The following is a 21733-nucleotide window of genomic DNA, read 5'->3' as shown; positions in this document are numbered from 1 at the left end:
TTAAGTACATTAGACTCCTTACTATTTGATTGTATGGAATTGATTGCATTTGAGTCAAATGTTCTAAGTCTGTCTCTTTTGGTGAGTTCTCAGAGGAAAGTTTAAAGTGTGTAGCAATAGGAATGGTGACTGGTTTTGCATTTGTCATATTGAATCTGTTTATTACCTTTTCATAGTAGCTTAGTTGACTTGTGGTTAGGGTTGGGGATGTTTTGTCCCTCTGAATTTCAATCCCAAGGATCTTTCTAGACTGACCCAAGTCTTTCATATCAAATTCTCTCTTTAGAAGATTTTTGACATGAGTTAAATCCTCCTTAGACTTTCCTGCTAGTAACATATCATCAACATAGAGTAATAGGTAGACTTTGTCCTTATAGGTAGTAGAGTTGATATAAGAACAAATATCATAAGAACTCCTTTGAAAACCTATACTCTCTATGTAGTCATTAAACCTTTTGTACCAGCATCTAGGGGATTGTTTTAGACCAAATATTGACTTGTTTAGGAGACAATATAGGTCTTCCTTACCTTTTTCCTCAAACCCTTTAGGTTGAACCATATAGATAACCTCATCTAAGTTTCCATTAGGAAGGTAGTTTTAACATCTAGTTGATATAGTTCTAGGTTATACTGAGCAACTAGAGATAAAAGAAGCCTAATAGAGGTTTCTTTCACTACTGGTGAAAAGATTTCAGTATAGTCTATTCCTTCTCTCTGAGTAAATCCTTTAGCCACTAACCTTGCCTTGTACCTAGGCTTTTCATCTTTGGTAGAACCTTCCTTTAGTTTATATATCCATTTAGAAGCTATAGGTTTACAACCTTTAGGAAGAGGAGCTAGGGTCCAAGTATTATTGACAGTGAGTGACTCCATCTCTTCACACATAGCTTGAATCCAAGACCTAGCATTAGAGTAGTTCACTGCCTCTTCAAAAGTGGCTGCTTCTTGGTCATTCGGAGTTATTGTGGCATTTAGAACTAGGTTCATATAGTTATTTTCAGTATACCTAACTGGAGGAACTATCTGTTGGATGGACACCATCACGCAGTGGAAGAAATCAAGAACCATAAGCACTTTAATTCATTAATTTTGGTTGAAAAGAAACATGCTAAAAATAGAGTATAATGGGTTTCATGAACATACCTTGGACGAACCAACGAAATCTTCATTTCCTGCTGCAAAATCCTCTGAATCCTTGTGTAGACCACCACAAGATCTTCTCTACTATCCTCTTGGTGCTCTAGATTGAGTTGGAGACCTCAAAATAAGTTGGAATCAAAGGGAATATGGAGAAAACTCACTGAACAGAACCCATTAAAGAACACCTTCTTCATCCAAAATTTTCAGCAAAAATTCAGTTAGTTCTCATCACCTTTCTTTATCCAATCTCTTCAATATATTGCAGATTATCATGCAAAGAAATGTGCTGCATGGGATGCAGCTCATGCTTGGAGTGAAGCAAAGGAGGAGGTGGTGAGTTCTTAGTAAGTTACTTGAAGATGAAAAACCCATTTTTTCAAGTTTGTGTAATTTTCCAAGTTCCAAAAATCCATTTTGAATTTAAAATCATATTTTATTTCTAAAATAATAATTTATTAATTTTACAAATTAATTTCATAAATTAATTTTCTAATAAAATTGATAAATAATTATTTAAACAATTTAAATAATTCTAATTAATTTATATCCAATATGAAATTAATTTTTATACAAATTCATCTTCATATATTTAAATCATATTTAAATATATTTTCTCCAGTTTCGTTTGATTCTAATTTGAACGTTTCAAATTAACTTATCACGCTACTCTAGAGCTATCCATTTTCGAGCTAATAGGGGGACATCATAGACCTACAGATCATGGGTTCCAACGATCCGAGATTAATCGACTAAACTCATCAGACCTAACCCCATTCGTTAACTAATGAGTCACTTCACTAAAGCCCATAGTTGAACTCCCCTCACTGTAGATATATTATGTCCACTCGATATAACCATGATTAGTAAGTTAACCCTTTACAGGTTGTTCGTGATAACGACTGGGTTAAATCTCTGTTTTACCCCCGAAATTATCTTTTGTTTCTTAAGTTCCTACTGATCCTCTAATGAACAATTGTTTTGTGATCCAATCACAAAACCGAGTCCTTCTCATTCCAAATGAGAGGGCAGGATCCCTTGTTCAAGTCCTAGAATCAACATTTAAGGGAACAATCTCTCTACTATCCCTAAAGCGGGTAGGAGTGAATTCCCTCTTGCACCCTATGTCCCCAGCTATTTATCCAGTCCTATCCCTGAAATGACAGTCATGTTGGACTGGCGCTGTTGAACCAACCCTCACCTATGTAAATCTAATGGCAATCCATGATAAATAGGAGTTCATAGTTAGCTCAAGATTAAGGTCAAGTTACCTAGGTACCACTTTGAAATAGTCAGTCTTAAATAGTAACAACATTATAAAGTAAGAGTGACTTATTTCGTGGTCTGATCTTGTATAAACTCTTTTGCATAAGGACATCCTCACTCCTCATGTCCAACATGAATGAATTAGGATCACTTCGTTTGTAGCACTTTACAACTCGTTGTAACAACTATAGAGCAAGTCGTATCCAATAGTATTACAAGAATAAGATACCCAACCTTATCCATGTACTATAGATCATTTTGACTATTTACTCGAACTTGACTCACCTTTATGTCTCCGCATAAAGTTCAAGTACTCATCCAATAATCAAGGGATTTTTAGGTTTATTGGATTTCTATTCAAGTAATAGATCTATTCAATAACACCTTTATTGAATTTTCAAAATAAGCTCCATTGTTTACATACCACGAGTATTAGGAAATAAAATCCAATACTATCACTCTTCTTTGTCTATCCCTAGCCAAAGAATACAGACTTAGGTCAAGTACAACTTCAGTATTCCCTGTGGTCTCATTTGAGGCATCCTCTTCTTCTTCTAAATCTATAGGAGGGCTTTGGTTAGTGGAAGAAACTTTAGGTGACTCCACCTCAATCCTAGTGGTATTAGAGCTGTTAGGAACTTCATAGGATGTCCTTTCCATTTGCATAAATATTTCTTTTTCTCTGAAAGTGACATCTCTACTTATAATAAACCTCTTTTCAATAGGGTTCCACATTTTAAATCCTTTTACTCCCTAAGAAAACCCTACAAACATACACTTTACAACCCTAGATTTTAATTTCCCCTGATTTTGATGAATATAACCAACACATCCAAATACCCTTAGGTTCTGTAGATTAGGTGGATGTGTGGTGCATTTTTCTTCAAGAGTCAAAAAATTTAGGGAGGAATGTGGACACCTATTTAAGGTGTACACAGTGTAGCTTGCAGCCTCTGTCCAGTAATTTTCACTTAGAATTGCATCTGATAAGAGATATTTAACTCTTTCCATGACTCTTATTTAGTCTTTCAGCAACTCCATTTTGTTGAGGAGTGAATCTAACTGTTCCTATGCCTAGTAATTCTTGTTTCTTTACAGAATTTGTTGAACTCTTCATTACAAAATTCCAGTCCATTATCAATTCTTAGGTATTTAATTTCTTTAGAAGTTTGTTTCTCTATCATGAGTTTCCATTCCTTACACCTATCAAACACTTGGTTTTTAGTTTTAGGGAAGTAAACCCAACTTTTTCTAGAGAAATCATCAATAAAAGACAGTAAATACTTTGAGCCACTTAGGCTAGGTGTAGGAGCTGGACCCCATAGGTCAGAGAGTATGTAATCTAGGATAGCTTTTGTGGTATGTTGTACTTTAGTGAAACTTTGCCTTCTGGCTTTCCCTAAAATACAGTGTTCACAAAAGGTTAGATCTTTTAAGAGACTTTTAGGGAGAAGTCCTTGATTAGATAGGACTTCTAGGCCTTTAGCGCTTATGTGAGATAACCTTTTGTGCCATAAATCAGCCTCTGTGATCTCATTTGTGGTGGCTACATAAGCTTCTGTCATCATCTCTACTTCTTTGACCACAAATAAGTCATTTACCTTTTCCCTAACTAATATTACTTTAGAGTCCTTTAACACCTCAAGAGTTCCTCTTTTACCCATGTATTCACACCCTATAACATCTAACATGCCTAAAGAGATTAGATTTCTCTTAAGTAGTGGAACATATCTCACATTTCTAAGAAGTTTGATGGTTCCATCCTTGAGTTTCATGGAAACAGAGCCAATGCCTTCAATTTTATAGGCTTGGTTGTTTCCCATAGAAACCATTTCTCCTTCTATTTTCTTAAAGGTGTTAAACCAAGGTTTCATTGAGGTTATATGGTAGGTGCATCTAGAGTCTAAAACCCAATCATGCTTTCCTAGAGGGTTTACATGATTAGATCTGTCTAAAGTTGAGGCTAAGGCATTTGAGTATATGAATGAACCCTCTACAACAGATGCCTCGGGCTGTTTGCCTTTTGAATCATTTTCTTTCTCTTAGTTCTTTCTTTTTAAAATAAAACGGTCTTTTATTAGATGTCCTTTCTTCTTACAGTACTTACATTTTATTTTCTTTTTTGATTTATTTTCGTCTGGGTTATGAGGTTTTCTGTCTTTAGAGTGGTTTTGTTTGAAGTTCCCTTTTACAAACAGATCTTCACCACTAGGTTTATCCTTTTTATCAACCTCTAGCTCAACCTCTCTAGTTCTAAGGGCTGAGATTATAGTGTCTGTGCTTATACTATCCCTTCCATACTTTAGAGCATTCTTGATGTCTTTATACTGTTCAGGCAAAAAGTTTAGGAGCACATAAGCCTCGTTTTCATCACTAAGTATTTCTCCTAGAGTTTTAAATTCAGTAACTATCTTCTTAAACTTATCTAAGTTGTCAGTTAATATTTTAGATGAATCCATTTTAAATGTGAAGAACTTCTCCCTAAGATACGTTGTCTAGGAAGGTCTTTAGTAGCATACAACTCTTCTAGCTTAGTCCATATTCTATATGCAGTTTCTTGATCTAAAACTTGTCTAAGAACATTGTCACTTAGATTAAGAACTAACGTACCGTAGGCTGCCAGCTTCCAATCATCTTTTTCTTGGGCTGTCACTGTGGCAGGGAGTGTTGATGGATCAAGGATGGCTCCGTAGGCTTTCTGCTGGCCGAGTATCGCATTGATCTTGGCCTTCCACAGTCCGAAGTCTCATTTGCCATCGAATTTCTCCACCTCGAACCTTGTTACTGACATTTTGGATGAAAACTTGTGTCTTGATTCTCCAAGAATTGAGATCTTGAATGTCTAGTTACTCTGATACCATTTTGTTGGGCCTGCTTCTGCAAGAGAAAAAACAAATTAGCCCAAATGATGAAAATAATGTGAGGCCCTTTACTGCTGATCCAATTCGAAAAGCCCTGTTCTTTGCCCCAAATTCTTTAGTTGGTAGAGAACTTAGTTGAGAAGAGCCCACGATTTTTCAGCTGATGCCTTACACGTGGTCGATTCCACTACTCTTTGTCTGATGGAAAAATGGAAAGTCTTTTGTTTTTTGATGGGGGATTAATGCAAATGAAAAATTTCCTTTCTCTAGCTTTCAGATTCTCTCGTTCTCCGCCTTTCTGTGTTCTTTATTTTCTTCTAACCCTAATGCTTTCTTGTTTGATCTGTGCGATTGCTTTGAGTATACGATGGAGGAGTCTTGCAATCGGGTAGATGATGGCAAAAGAAAAGGGTAAACGATCATGCAATCGTGTAGACGATTGCTGAAAGAAAGGTAGACGATCGGTCGATCTTCTAAACGATATGAAGAAAAAGGCAAACGATGAGCTAACTTGAGCTATCTTGTAGACGATGAGAAGAGAAGAAGAAAATTTGCTCAGCAATGTATGTGGTTCAGCTATTAAAGCCTATGTCCACGGGAAGGAGAGAGTTTTATTAAGAAGCTAAGTCACAGACCTTTTTTTTTTTCTTTATAGATATTTCAAGTTTTCTTGAAGCTATGTATTGTTGTTGTATCCAAAATTTGTAAGTGATTAGTATTTATACTAATTTCTGATAAAAGTAGTTATAATAACTAACTGTAAAGATTAAAGAAATGTGAAACAACTTCTTGAATGTTGATGTATGAGCTTATATTCTTCAGGTTCTCATTCAAACTTTTGGTTGAAGTTTGTCTTCACCTTCTCTCATTCTTATAGGTTTGTTTTTGAAATCTATTGTTTTCAATTTTGATTTTGTTAGCTGGAGATTTCTTATGCGAATTTATGGATTCTTTTACTCTCTTCTTCTTTTATGTATTTCGTTTCTTAGGTTTTGATATGTTTCAGGCGACGACAATGTTTCATAAAGTTTTTAGGTATATCTCAAATTGATAGAAGTTGAAAGTGCAGTTTACAGAAACTTATAAAATTGATTGGTCTTCAATATTTTGATCGTTTTCTAAAACTAAGACTCAAATTACAGATCCGAAAGGAGATTTACACTAATAATGATTCATTTTCTTTGAAATCACACACATGATAAGACAGAACGAAAGTTGAGATTACTTGTTTCTCACTTGATTAGGGAAATTTTTTTATTTTTGAACGCTTTTTTTGGTTCTGATTTAGTGTAAAATCGAAATGGTGGAACCGAACTGTGATGCAGAAGATTTTTTAAACTCTTCTAAATTGTTTACCTCATCTAAAGATTTCTTTTTCTTGAAGTTTGTTTTTTTATTTGTTACTAGTTTCATGTTTATGCTCTTTTTTTTTTTTTTGCTTGAAGATTTCTATTTGATTGGTATTTGATTATCATGTGATGACTATCTTCTATATTACTTACTAATGGTTACCAATGGTGTGTTAGAGCATTACATTATAAAAGTAGTGAATTGTGGATGATTCGAAAGTATATTAGTGAACATAATTGCTCTTTGATGGTTTGTTCTTCTCACAGATAAGCAACTTCACAGTTTATTAGTCATTATATGGTTGAAAATTTTAGATATACCTATGATCATTTAACACCAAAAGATATTATACATCATATGCGAATGAATTATGGGGTTGTTGTTAGTTATTATAAAGCTTGGAGGGCAAAAGAATCTATTATGAAGATAGTTATGATTTAAGAGAGTTGTATAACTACTTTTAAATTTAAGTATGATGAGAGTAAAAGAAAATATGTAATTGAAAATATATGATTTCATAACTTTTGGAGTGTTTATATAATTAAGTAAATTAATGAAATTATATTCAATAAATAATGTCAATTAGAATATAAATTAATTAGTTGAAGGTTATGCATTCAACCCAAATGCCATAAAAAATATTATACAAATCCCAATGCGAAAGAATTTTATTGCTTTTGTCTTCGAATTTAGGAGAAAAGACTTTTTCCAGAACTAAAAGTAAATAGATTAAACATGCTGTTTACATAAAATCACAAAGAAGAATATATCCTTTGAAGACTTTCTTCTGCGGGGTCCTTTTTGTTTGGGTTGATGCCCTAAATCTTGTTGGGTCCTGTAGTTTGTAAATACTTGTATGAACAAATACTTTGTGATTTATAATATATGATATTTTATTCACTTCAGTCTATTAAATATTTGATATTTTAGTTGCATTAACCACAACGAATAAACTAAGATCCATGGTTTTCATTGTGACTTAAACATGTATATGGAGACATACAAGTAGATCGTGTTTTAAGTGATAACCTAAATGGTCTGTATGTTGGGGTTGATACCCTAAAGTCTCGTGTCCTGTAGCTTGTAAACAGTTTGATGAACAATTGTGATGTATAATATATAATATTTTACTTCACTTCTTGATTTTGCTCATCTGAATGTTTTATTTTCTTTACCACAAACCAATAAACTAAAATCCCTGGTTATCTTTATGTAACTTAAGCATATATGCGGTGACATACAAATGGATCATGTCTTAAGTGATAACTAAAATGGTCTGTAGTATATGGATATAGGAGGAAAACCTTATCCTGGTAACGCTACGGATGCGGCCTGCTTTGTGGAATAGTTATAAGTGTTGTGACTTGTCACGGATGGTCTGATCCTAATAATTCGTGTAGGGGAATGTAGTGGGGTCGTCCTATACAAAGAGTTTGTATAAGACCTGACCACGAAGTGTTAACATCTCGTTATATAACACCGTTCATGACAAGAACTTCACTTCACTAGGATGACCATAGGTAACATAACCTAAATCCTGAGTGAGTTGAGAACTCCTGCCATTGAGGGTGGTGCTTTGATTTGCATGGGTACGAGTGGCCAGCCGTTGACTCAAACCTACTACTTTGAGAACTCGTCTAATTTAGGAGTTGGGAACTCAGCTACACAAGATGGAATTCACTCCTTCCGCGAAGTAGGGGTAAGTAGATAGATAGCTCCCTTAAGGGCTGATTCCAGGGCTTAAACTATGTGGCACCACACACCTTCTCATGGCCCGAGAGATGTTCACACATAGTTGAACTATGTTGTATTATTCATTAGAGGGATCTATGGTACTTAAGAAGTGAGATGTAACTACAGGGGCAAAACGGTAAATTGGCCCAGCTGTACATATGATCACCTATAAAGGGTTATTGTACATATGATTGGTTATATCTGATGGACACAAAAATATATCTATGGTAAGAAGAGTTTAGCTATCGGTCTTTAGTGGAATGCATGGCAATTAACGAATGGTGAATCTCGTGGCTAAAGAGTTTAGTCAGCTACTCACATTCCGGTAGTGCTTCGAGCCATAGGATTATAAGGTCCCCTTGGTAGCTTGGATAAAAGTTGAGAATTAATTTTTGGGTCAGTTTGAAATGTTCAAATTGACAAGAGGGAGTTTGATTTTATATGATAGAATTGAATTGATTAATTATATATGATATGATTGACTAAATGTATGAGATACATTATTTTGGAGGAAATTAGATATAAATATGATTTATATCAAATAGAGGAGAAAACACTATAGTTTATATATGATATTAAACTATAGGTTAAAAATATAATATGATTATATTAATTAATTAATCAATTAGGCGGTTATGAGATAATTGACCGAGTTTTTCTCCGAATTCATGCGAAAGTGGGAAGTTCGATTCAGTTCTTGTAACTGAATAATAAAATGAAATTGTTTTCATTTTGCAAGATATCTAAAAATTCGTTCACAGTGTGAAAGTATTTTATTGTTAAGCGTTGAGAGCTTATACGATAGCGTCTGCCTTCCTAAACGATCGCACACCCGCGTTATTAAACGATCGCCTACGATTTCTTAAATGGTCGCTTACATTTGGTAGATGATCGCTTAGCACGCCGAGCATAACTAAATGATCACTTACCTTTTGATAGACGATCGCTTAGTGTTTACTACACGATCATGTACCCTGATCTAAATGATCAAGCACACTCGACTATACGATAGTTTTCCTTAATCTTCCACTTGCTTGTTTGTAGTACACGATCACTTTTCCTCCTCTCCTTTACCAATTCCATCAAAGTCCACCATTTAGATTCTCACTCCGAGAATATTAAGAGCTTCGAGTGGTGGTGTCATCCCCGATTGCTTGTTGTTCGTGTGCTGTTAATTGTGTAGATGACCATGGTGCTGCGAGGTGACTGCTTGCTGGACAAGTAGGAACAAGAGGAGTTTGTTCATGTTGGACAGATTTTTATTAAAGAAAGTCTTCAACTGATACGTTAACTCGGTCTTTTTGTATTTATTTTTAAAAGCAGGCCAATAATTAGTGTTTATAATGCATATTTGTATGTTAGAATGTATGTATAGTAATTCTATCACAATGAAATCGAAAAGATTCACTACCGCTCATAGGTACTCTTATGTAAGAGTTCCTTCACTGTAGTATATGGATAAGGAGGGATACCTTGTCCTGGTGACACTACGAATATGGTCCACTTTATAGGTATTACAAATGTTGTAAAATGCTACAAATGATATGATCCTAATCATTCATGTATTAGACATGCTAGCGAAGATATTCTAAACAAAGGAGTTTGTATAAAACCGGACTACCAAATATTTAGTCTCATTATATAACGCCAATCATAATTGAGACTTTCATTTCACTAGGATGACCATAGGTGACATGATCTTAATCCTAAGTGAGTTGTGAACTACTGCCTATGAGGACGGTCCTTTGATTTGCATGGGTGAGAGTGGGTAGATCGCTGACTCAACAAGCCTACCATTTTGGGGATTTTTCTAATTGGGGAGCTGGGAACTCAGCTACACAAGATGGAATTTACTCATTCCTCGAAGCAGGAGTAAGTAGATAAATTGGTTTCTTAAGGGCTAATTCTGAGGCTTGAACAATGTGGTGCCATACCTTCTCTTGGCCTGAGAGTGGTTTAATCATAGTGGGACTATGATCTATTGTTAGAGAAATCAATGGTACTTAAGGAGTTAGATGTAACTACAGGGGCAAAACTGTAATTTGGCCCAACTATACTTATGAGCGATTTGTGAAGGGTCATCGTACGGTTGATTGGTTATATCTAACGGACACAGAAATATATCTATAGTACGAAGAGTGCAGCTGTCGGTCTTTAGTAGAGTGTCCTACAGTTAATGGAAGGTGGATAATGTGATTAAAGAATTTAGTCAGTTATTCACATACCGTTGGAGCTTCAAACTACAGGTCTATAAGATCCCCTTGGTAGCTCAATGGATTTAAGTTGAGAATCATTTTTTGGGTTAATTTGAAATATTCAAATTAATAAGAGGGAATTTGATTATATATGATATAATTCAATTAATTTAATTATATATGATATAATTGATATAATGTATTTGGTACATTATTATTTGATTGGAAGAACTAATATTTGAATATGATTCAAATATAATTTCTATGAATTAGATTCATAGTCATTAAATTTAATATAAATATGACTTATATTAAATACCATAAAAAAGAACTATGGTTTATGTATTATATATGATGCGAAATTAAAACTATAGGTTATAAATATAATATGACAAGTTAGTTATTGTATTTATTTATAATTTATTAATTATATGATAATTAAATTTCTTTTTCTCCAATAACTACCTTTAGTGGGTGGTTATACAATTTTTATGGGAAAGTGGAATAAAAGATGAAAAATGGTCTTTCTAATCATTCTACAAAACGATTGACACTATTAATTATTGATTGACTACATGATAGCATCGAGTTTACTATATGATAGTGCTTTTAACTAAACGATTGAGCATCGAGTCTATACGATAGACTTCTATCTTTTACACGATAGTGCTGCCTTTTACTCAATCGTATTCCTCCTTCCCTCTATCCAAAATAAGCCAGAGCCCACCACTTCTCGATTCTCACACCAAGAATACTAAAGTAATCTAGTGGTTGTGTCCGAATCTATTCGAGGATCGAGTTGCTACTCGTTGTCGTTCAAGGGAGTTCTAGTTGCTTGTTGCATTCAAGTTTGTTCGAGGGATATTCTTGAAGAAGCGTTCTTTAAATGTATTGTCTCTCTAACCTCTGTATTTATTTCAAGAAGCATGCTGTAATTTATGATTAATGCATAATTTGCTTAGTATGACTGTGAATGTATGAGTTCTTTCACAATGGAGTTTGGACGATCCGCTTTCGCTCATAAGTTCTCTCTAATTAGAGTTTCTTCAGTTGGTATCAGAGCCAAGTTATTCTGATTTCCAAATTCCATTGCTATTTTGAATTTCATTTACAATATTGGTGGGTTTTAAGCATTCTGCAATGCGTTTATGTGTTAAGTGTGTTTGTAGATATTATTGATGGATGTTTATAGGATAATTGTCTCTGTTTAAGCTTTCATTTATTTTTACAAAAGTTAATTTGTAAGGGCCCCTGCATTTTTGGGCATAATTTACTTGAAATTGAGTCTGTATTCGTTTATGTTTTGAGTTGTTCATGAAGAAGCTTCAAAGACGCAAGGAATTGCTATTTGCTTCAAAGGAGAAGACGAATCGATGGTCGCATCGTGTAGCATCGTGTAGCTCAAGCTAAACGATCATTTAGATTTGGTTATGCAATCGTGTAGAAATGTTCTACTCGATTGTGTAGTATTTACTCAATCGTAGACACTCGGGGTAAATGATCGTAGAGTATATGATACTCGACGCATGACATGCGTGCTAGACGACCGTGTAGGCTATCATGGCCATCACATTGTCACTAGCTGCACAATCACTTGGTATACGATACTCGACGCTTGCTACTTGATTTGTAGACAATCATGCTCATCGCATAGTCGTTAGCTATACGATCACATGGCATGCATTACTCGATGTGCACTACACGATCGCGTGGACTTTCATGCTCATCGCATAGTCCTTAACCACGCGATCATCGCTACACGATCCTTTATACTCAATGTGTATTACTCAACGATCTGAAGGAGTTGCTACACGATCAAGTGAAGAGGCTTCAAGCAGGCGGTTCAAGCTCGGTTCACCTATTCGAACCGGTTGACTCGATTCTTTTGTAATAGTTAGCTTTTATTTCTGGTTTTGAGGCATATTATCCCGGTCCATCAACTTTTATTTAATGTACATGTGATGTATGTTAAGATTATATGACATAATATATGTCATATAGTTGTAAAACCCATCATAGGTTATGCATTTTATTCATACATCATCTTTATATTATAAATGTTATAATATAGTAGTTTGCATGATTAAATTACATTAAAGCATGCTCATGCATCATATAATATAAGAGTTATAATATATGCATGCAATAAAGCATATCCACGCATCATCTTTATTATAAATGTTATAATATAAGGATGTATGTTAGCATGTATGCTTAGTTCATTACTTGTTATATAAAAATTATATATTAGTAATGAATGAAGATTGCATGAAGCATGACACTTGTGCATGTCTAGCTTAGCAATATGGTTGGTTTTAATTATTTCATTCTTTATAATAGTTATAATTAATGAAATTAGAATTAAAATCAATAAGAAAGAGTTGCATGCAAATTTAGGCTTTAATCATGTTTTATAAGTGTTTTAAAATTTGATTGAGATAGACCTAAGTTCATGGTTCTAATGAGATTAGATATCTAAGTTTAATTTTTTAATTCGGTTTAGTAGGATTAAATTGACTAATAAAATATTAAAAATATACCAAATCTATCTATAAGGGACATTTTGGCTAAGACTGATTTTTGCTAGGCTGGGGTACTTAAGTCGATGGAAATGTCGAACACCTACCTGGGAACCTACCTGAAAAGGTGAATTAGATAGATTTGTTACATGTATGCAAATTTGATGATAGTTTGTTAAAGTGTTTAAAGTGACTTGAACCAAACTTGTTTAATCATCAAAAGCAAGTGTTGTTTTTAGCAAATTAAACAACCACTTAGTTAAAACCAGTAGCTGAATTTTCTAAGTTAATGAATCCCTAGGCAGAACATTCAGTGGGAGGTAATTGGGGTATATGATACTTCACTTTACCTCTACATGCTTCTCCCTAAAAATTTTACACCGTGAGATCTATCCTCAGCCTCGAGGCACTCTGGGAGTGTCCCCCTAAAGAATGGCATTTGGGTAGGTCAATACCAAGGTAAATGGAGAGAATGTTCATAGTAAGTGGGACCAGAACATAAGGTTAGTTTCTCCAATCAAATAATAATGTATCAAATACATTATATCAATTATATCATATATAATTGAATTAATTGAATTATATCATATATAATCAAATTCTCTCTTATTAATTTGAACATTTCAAATTAATCTAAAAACTTATTCTTAACTTGAATCCATTGAGCTACCAAGGGGACCTTATGAACCTATAGCTTGAAGCTCCAACGGTACGTGAATAACTGACTAAACTCTTTAATCACATTATCCATCATCCGTTAACTGTCAGGCACTCCATTAAAGACCGACAACTGCATTCTTCGCACTACAAATATATTTTTATGTCCATTTGATATAACCAATCAACAGTACGATGACCCTTCACAAATCGCTCGTAAGTACAATTGGACCAAATTACCGTTTTTCTCCCGTAGTTACATCTAACTCCTTAAGTACCATTGATTCCTCTAATGAACAATAGATCATAGTTATACTATGACTAAATCCTTCTCGGGCCAAGAGAAGGTGTGGCACCACATTTTTCAAGCCTCGGAATCAGTTCTTAAGGGAGCAATTTATCTACTTACCCCTGTATCGAGGAAGGAGTGAATTTCATCTTGTATAGCTGAGTTCCCAGCTCCCTAATCAGACGAATCCCCAAAGTAGTAGGCTTGTTGAGTCAGCGATTTGGCCACTCTCACCCCTGCAAATCAAAGGACCGCCCTTATAGACAGAAGTTTACAACTCATTTAGGATTAAAGTCATGTTACCTATGGTCATCCTAGTGAAATGAAAGTCTCAATTATGAATGATGTTATATAACGGGACTAAACATTTCGTGGTCTGGTTTTATACAAACTCCTTCATAAGAATATCCTCGTTTGCATATCTAATACATAAATTATCAGGATCAGATCATTTGTAGCACTTTACAACATTTGTAACACCTACAAAGTAGGCGCGCATAGTGCTTCGCGTTAAAGTCTGAAGCATTGCAACGCTACCCTGTTTTTCAACAAAATAAAGTGTTCTATCTTCAAGTGTTGCACAGCGCCTCTCCTAGGGTCATGACGGTGCAACTGGATATGAATACTCGATTCTCGATGGTATTTTGGTAATTTAATCGATTCTCTTCAAATTGTTGATTTTCTTGGCTATTTTGGATTCTTTTTGGCTCGATCTTCTCTTAATGACTCCTAAATGCCTTGGGGACCGTTTTACCTACAAAATTAGCATTAAAAACAAATAATCAACACGATTTTGGGGGAATTAATATAGAAAATATACATCCTTTAATAACCTATCAAAACACCCCCAACTTAACTCTTTGTAAGGACCCAACCCCCAAGAACTCAAGCTAGGCCGTTACTAAACGCATGCATGCATAGAAGTTAAAACGGTACCCCTTTTTATAGTGAAATAAATGCTAAATAAATAAAGTAACTTAAAAGATCTTCATTAAATTCAAATATTAAAATCAAATGATAGAGTACCCATAAGTCATAAATGGAAATAAAGAAGTCTAAAAACAAATATTAATAGAAAGTTCCAAACATCAAAATTGAAAGTTGAAAAACATGAAAAGAAATCTAAGAATCAGAAGCGGAAGCATAAAACTGGTCCTAGTGGCTCGATCACGGATTCCGCTTGTCATTCGCCTGTGTATCTATACCTTTACCTGAAATGACAACATGAGAAAGGATGAGTATAAAATACTCAGTAAGTAATCCCACTATTTGGGTCAGGCTAGGCATCTATGTCCTCAAGATGCCTACCTCTAGTGGAACATATAAACTGCTCTAGTCCTCATGGGACACATACATACATGAAAAACTGATTTCTATCCTACCGTAGTTAAGTATGCCCACTACCTTTAGTAAGTCCTATAGGACCCACAACATCTGGTGAGTCTCGTAGGACCCACAACCTTTGGTGAATCCCGAAGTAAACACAACCCCTGGTGAATCCCGAAGGAAACACAACCCCTGGTGAATCTCGAAGGAAACACAATCCCTGGTGAATCTTGAGTGAAACACAACATCTAGTGAATCTTGAGCGAAACACAACCTCTGGTGAATCTTAAAGGAAACACAACCCCTGGTGAATCCCGAAGGAAATACAATCTTTGGTGAATCTCGAAGGAAACACAATATCTAATGGGCATCTAACTAATCAGCAAAGACATTATCACAGTCTCAACATCACAAGTATCAGAACATGGTACTGTAACATACATATACACTTCAACATCAAATATTAAAATCTTCGAATAAACAATCTTCGAATTCAATTCCCCAACGAAGCCTAAACAATAACCACCCTCAAGATTCCAATCTCCAAAATCTTCCTTCAATCAGACCCTGCTTCTAACTTTTAACCCATTTTTTTCCTTAAAATTTTCAATTCACAAAAAATTTAATTAACCCCCTTAAATAATGAAATTAATTCTTGACATTAATTTTAAATTAAATATGTGTGACATAACCCCCTTCTAAAATGAAATTAATTCTTAATTTCAAATTAAACTTGTGTGACATAACCCCCTTCAAAAATGAAATTAATTCTTGACATTAATTTCAAATTAAATTTGTATGACATAACCCCCTTCAAAAATGAAATTAATTCTTGACATTAATTTCAAATTAAATTTTTGTGACATTAATAGTCCAATTTTCATAATTTTCTCTCCTATTAAACCATTAAATTGAAACACCATTTCCTTCCAAAATGAAATTAATTCTTGACATTAATTTCAAATTTAATTTGTGTGACATTAAAAGTCCAATTTTCATAATTTCTCTACGATTAAACCACTAAATTGAAACACCCTTTTCTTAGCCATTAAATCACAATAATTACATTTTGAATTTTTAAAATTCCAAAAATACCCTATAATACTAGAAAATATTGAAATTAGATTAAGAACAAAATTCGAGGTGTTACATTCTTCCCTCCTTAAAGAACTTTCGTTCTCGAAAGTTCATTAATGAAAAAGCTCTGGGTACTAATCTTCTGTATTGCCTCATTCATGGCTTGCACTAGTTCAGGTCCTAGCTATTTCCTCTCTTCTACCTCATCCCAACACATAGGAGAACTACAACTCTTCCCGTCGAGGGATTCAAACGGCGACATGCCAATGTAGTCGGATAACTATTATTATGCGAATTCCATCAAATGCAGGTGAGAGTCTCAACTCCCTGAAAACTCTAACGCACAAGTGCACAACATATCCTCTAATATCTGGTTCAAACGTTCTTTCTGTCCATCAGTTTGTGGGTGAAAAGCTGTACTAAAATTCAATCGAGTACCCAATGCTAATTGGAGACTCTTCCAAAAACTAGATGTAAAACGAGGGTCGCTATTTGACATAGCTGAAACTAGTATCAAAAGAGGTGTGACAACCCTTCCATATATAACTATGAAACTTAAAATGCTGAAAAGCAACAATACTTTAATACATTCAAGCTGAGAACTATGAAAATTGTCGTGAGCTTAAGAAAGTCTTATCCACTAAAAACATATTTATGAGCTTATCATTCTGTCACATGTAAAATTTCATGTGTAGTGGAGAAATTGGTCATGCTATATAATGCGTCATATGAAGATACTTACCAGAACAAATCTGGTCAATTGAAAACTTCTTCTACTCTAGAAGCACCGACTGTGATGTCTTTCTTAGGGTCTACATGTCTAAGAATAACTCTCTAATTAAATCTCACATTCATGAGAAACTCATCATGAGGCTCTATATTATCATGGGCTATAAAACTTGCTTGAGCCAATCCTCATATTATCCTTTAGCCTTAAAAAAATCACATGTCAATAGTTCTTGAACATCTACTGTTAGTAGTAACTCCATTTTAGCTTATCCCTTCTCAACCTTTTATTTCGGTAACGGATTCTTGTGTTAAAACAAAGTTCCATACCGATCACTTATGTAAGCTATCGTTCCATCCAACTCATATTCTCGTAAAGTTCCAAATGATAATGAGATATTTTTCTTTTATACCAAAACAAATTCCTTGTAATCCCTCATATCATGCCTCCAAACCATACTTAATTAGGAGTTTTGAACACATTAAATTCCTTTCTCTTTCTTAAAGAGTAAACATTCTTGGATACCTTTTTTTCCCACTTTCCAAGTGGAACATAATCTCATTACTAAAGTATATTTTACTAACTCCTCCATAAGTCTTATCTCTTTCACTAAGAATTTTCATCTTGTAGAATTCTCCTTTGCCAATTTTCATGCTTTTAAACTGCAAAAGACTTTCGTTTGTTCAAATTCGTCCAACTTTGATCTTCTCATCACAATAAGGCTATGGGTTTAATTAATCTAGAATCCTTCAACCCAAACAAATAACACTTTGCTTTATCCCCTTTTAAGTCTAAACTCATGTCCAACTATTTTGGCTTCCTTTAATGACATCAACTTAGCTAGATATTCCAAAAGAATCCTTCATATCACTACACATACTTTACCTAGTCCATCAAGTCGTAGTATTACCAAAGTGATTATGACTTATTAATCCTTTCCAAAATTCCTCTCAAAATATTTGGTTTTAATATCTCATAACCTTTAATAAGTACATAGTCTCTTTTTTTTTCCTCCTTATCCATAAGAATCTTTTAACCTTATACTTGAGTACGTGCCTTGTGAAGGAATTTATTTATACTAACATCAATTACACTACTCAACAAAAAAAAACATAACACTAGTTCTTAATGAATTCTTATCTAGACAATTTTATTCCTTGGCTTAAACATTTAAATATCTTTATTCCTAAATTTTCATAACTCTACATAGTTTCATCAACCTTTAAGATCTCTAAACTGAGGTATATTTTTGTTTGTTTCTAACAGAATTTTCATGAGATAAACTAGTGTCAAATGACCTTATAATTTTAATTTTTTTCTCCTTTTGTAGCATTGTACTTGAATAATCCGCTTATAATAACTTCTAACGAGTCGCTGACCTAGCATTAGAATATAACTAGTGCATTTAAGCTAAACAAATATTTTAGTGCATAACTACCATAAAACTTTTAATTGATAAGACATACCTGACGATGACGAGGAATCCGTTTATGGGCCATAGGAACAATCTGGACTTACATAGTAAGTCAGTCTACAGAACCCAAAACATGAGCTCTGATACCAAATGTAACAACCTGACCCCATAGGACTCAAGCTAGACCATTACTAAACGCATGCATGCATGAAAGTTAAAACGACACCCTTTTTATAGTGAAATAAATGCTAAATAAATAAGGTAACTTAAAAGATCTTCATTAAATTCAAATATTAAAATCAAATGATAGGGTACCCACAAGTCATAAATGGAAATAAATAAGTTTGAAAACAAATCTTAATAGAAAGTTTCAAACATCAAAACTGAAAGTTGAAAAACATGAAAAGAAATCTAAATATCATGAGCGGAAGCATAAAACTGGTCTTAGTGGCTCGATCACGGATTCCGCTTGTCATTCGCAAGTGCATTTGTACCTTTACCTGAAATGACAACATGAGAAAGGATGAGTATAAAATACTCAGTAAGTAACCCCACTACTGAGGTCAGGCTAGGCATCTATGTCCTCTAGATGCCTACCTCTGGTGGAACATATAAACTGCTCTAGTCCTCATGGGACACATACATACATGAAAAACTCATTTCTATCCTACTGTAGTTAAGTATGCCCACTACCTCTAGTAAGTTCCGTAGGACCCATAACATCTGGTGAGTCCCATAGGACCCACAACCTCTGGTGAATCCCGAAGGAAACACAACCCCTGGTGAATCTCGAAGGAAACACAACCCCTAGTGAATCTCGAAGGAAACACAACCCCTAGTGAATCCCACAACCTCTGGTGAATCCCGAAGGAAACACAATCCCTGGTGAATCCCGAAGGAAACAAAATCTTAGTGAATCTCGAAGGAAACATAACTCCTGGTGAACCCCGAAGGAAACGCAATCTCTGGTGAATCCCAAAGGAAACACAATCTCTGGTGAATCCCGAAGGAAACACAATCCCTGGTGAATCCCGAAAGAAACACAATCTCTAGTAAATCCCGAAGAAAACACAACATCTAGTGGGCATCTAACTAATCAGCAAAGACCTTATCACAGTCTCAACATCACAAGTATCAGAACATGGTACTATGACATACATATACACTTCAACATCATGGCTCTACAACATGCATATATGTCTCAATATCCTCATATCAAATACAACCTTATTGAATCAAGTATCAGCTCATACTAGCATGCAAGTATCTACGAGAACAAATAAATCTTTCAGATACTCATACAAGAACATCTATCGGCCATACTGTACTATCGTCTATCATGCTATCGTTCTGTCATAATATTCATCTATCATGCTAGTATATATCTAGTGTTGACCCGTGGGCTATTCCAGTAGTAAGATTACTTACCTCGATACTAGATTCAGATATCGATCCAAGCGGTAGTCTTCAATAATCAATATTTGAATTCAATTCCCCAACGAAGCCTGAGCAATAACCACCCTCAAGATTCCAATCTCCAAAATCTTCCTTCAATCAGACCCCGCTTCCAACTTTTAACTCATTTTTTCCTTAAAATTCTCAATTCACAAAGAATTTAAGCAACCCTCTTCAACAATGAAATTAATTCTTGAGATTAATTTCAAATTAAATTTGTGTGACATAACCCGCTTCCAAAATGAAATTAATTCTTGATATTAATTTCAAATTAAACTTGTGTAACATAACTCCTTTAAAAAATAAAATTAATTCTTGACATTAATTTTAAATTAAATTTGTATGAACCCCCTTCCAAAATGAAATTAATTCTTGACATTAATTTCAAATTAAATTTTTGTGACATTAACAGTCCAATTTCCATACCGATTAATCCATTAAATTGAAACGCTCATTCCTTCCAAAATGAAATTAATTATTGACATTAATTTCGAATTTAATTTGTGTGACATTAAAAGTCTAATTTCCATAACTTCTCTTTGATTAAACCATTAAATTGAAACACCCCTTTCTTAGCAATTAAATCATAATAATTACATTTTGAATTTCAAAAATTCCAAAAATGCCTTCTAGTACTAGAAAATATTGAAATTCATTAAGAACAAAATTCGAGATGTTACACTCTTGTTCGTCCCGAGCAACTCTAAACTAGAGCTATGCATACATTCAAGCAAAAAACATGAATATCAAATGTGCATTCATTCAACTTTTTTATGAAGTTAAAAGGAAAAAAAAAACGTTTCTTTTGAAAAATGAGTTTCAAATCTTGTAAGAAAAGATTTTAAGGAGTTTACAATTGATTTGTATCATTGCTTGAGAGAATGTGTCATCAAAGTTTATTGATAAGAATCAAAGGATTGAGAAAAGCAAATGATCATGACAAACAAAGTGAATATTATTCTTGAATGAATGAACATACTTAGATGAATCATGCATTAAAAGCAAAAAAATGAGTCATATAAGAGAAATGATGCCAAGACAATGATATTGTGTTTTTTTAAGAGAATAAAAAGAAATGAATTCCATAGGAATGTAATAGAGCCTAATCGAGATATATATTTCATCAAGATCATAAAATCCACATAACCCGAGCTCAGGTGCTCAAAGGTTCCAGACATGCAAAGATATTACAAAGCAAAAATTTTCAGCATGGCTGATTTTTACGACCCTAGTAACTGTTAAGAACATGGAATGTTCCCTACCCCCAACTTAAAAACTAAACATTGTCCTCAATATTTATAAAACTAAAAATTAAGCATAAAGACAAAATGATAAAGCGAACAGAAGAACTCCCCTGATTTCGCGCAATGGGTGGCGGTTGAAATTTTTCCTGCTTCTTCGTTTTTGCTTTTCTTTCATTCTTGTTAGAAGATTGTATCTCAAAAATGGTAGAATCTACATTTAAAATGCAATTCTGCCTCACAGCGTCTCGACGTTGGTTACCCAGCATTGCAACGCTATGCCATAATTTTTTTTTTCAATCAAAATTAAAACTAGAAACTTATAGGGTTTACTCTAAAAGAAAATCAAAACTAATTCTAAACAAATTAAATCTAAAATGAAAAAGTTAGAAAAAGACTTTGTTTATTAAAAGAAAACTGAAAATTTTGTTTTATTTTTTACGTCTGGCTACCTTCAGGAAGGGAAAGTTTTTAATGTCGATTGC

Source organism: Benincasa hispida, chromosome 1 (assembly GCF_027475165.1).
Source record: "Benincasa hispida cultivar pf3 chromosome 1, pf3_genome.v1.1, whole genome shotgun sequence".
NCBI classification, from domain to species: domain Eukaryota; kingdom Viridiplantae; phylum Streptophyta; class Magnoliopsida; order Cucurbitales; family Cucurbitaceae; genus Benincasa; species Benincasa hispida.
Note: the sequence above shows the minus strand (reverse complement) of the source record.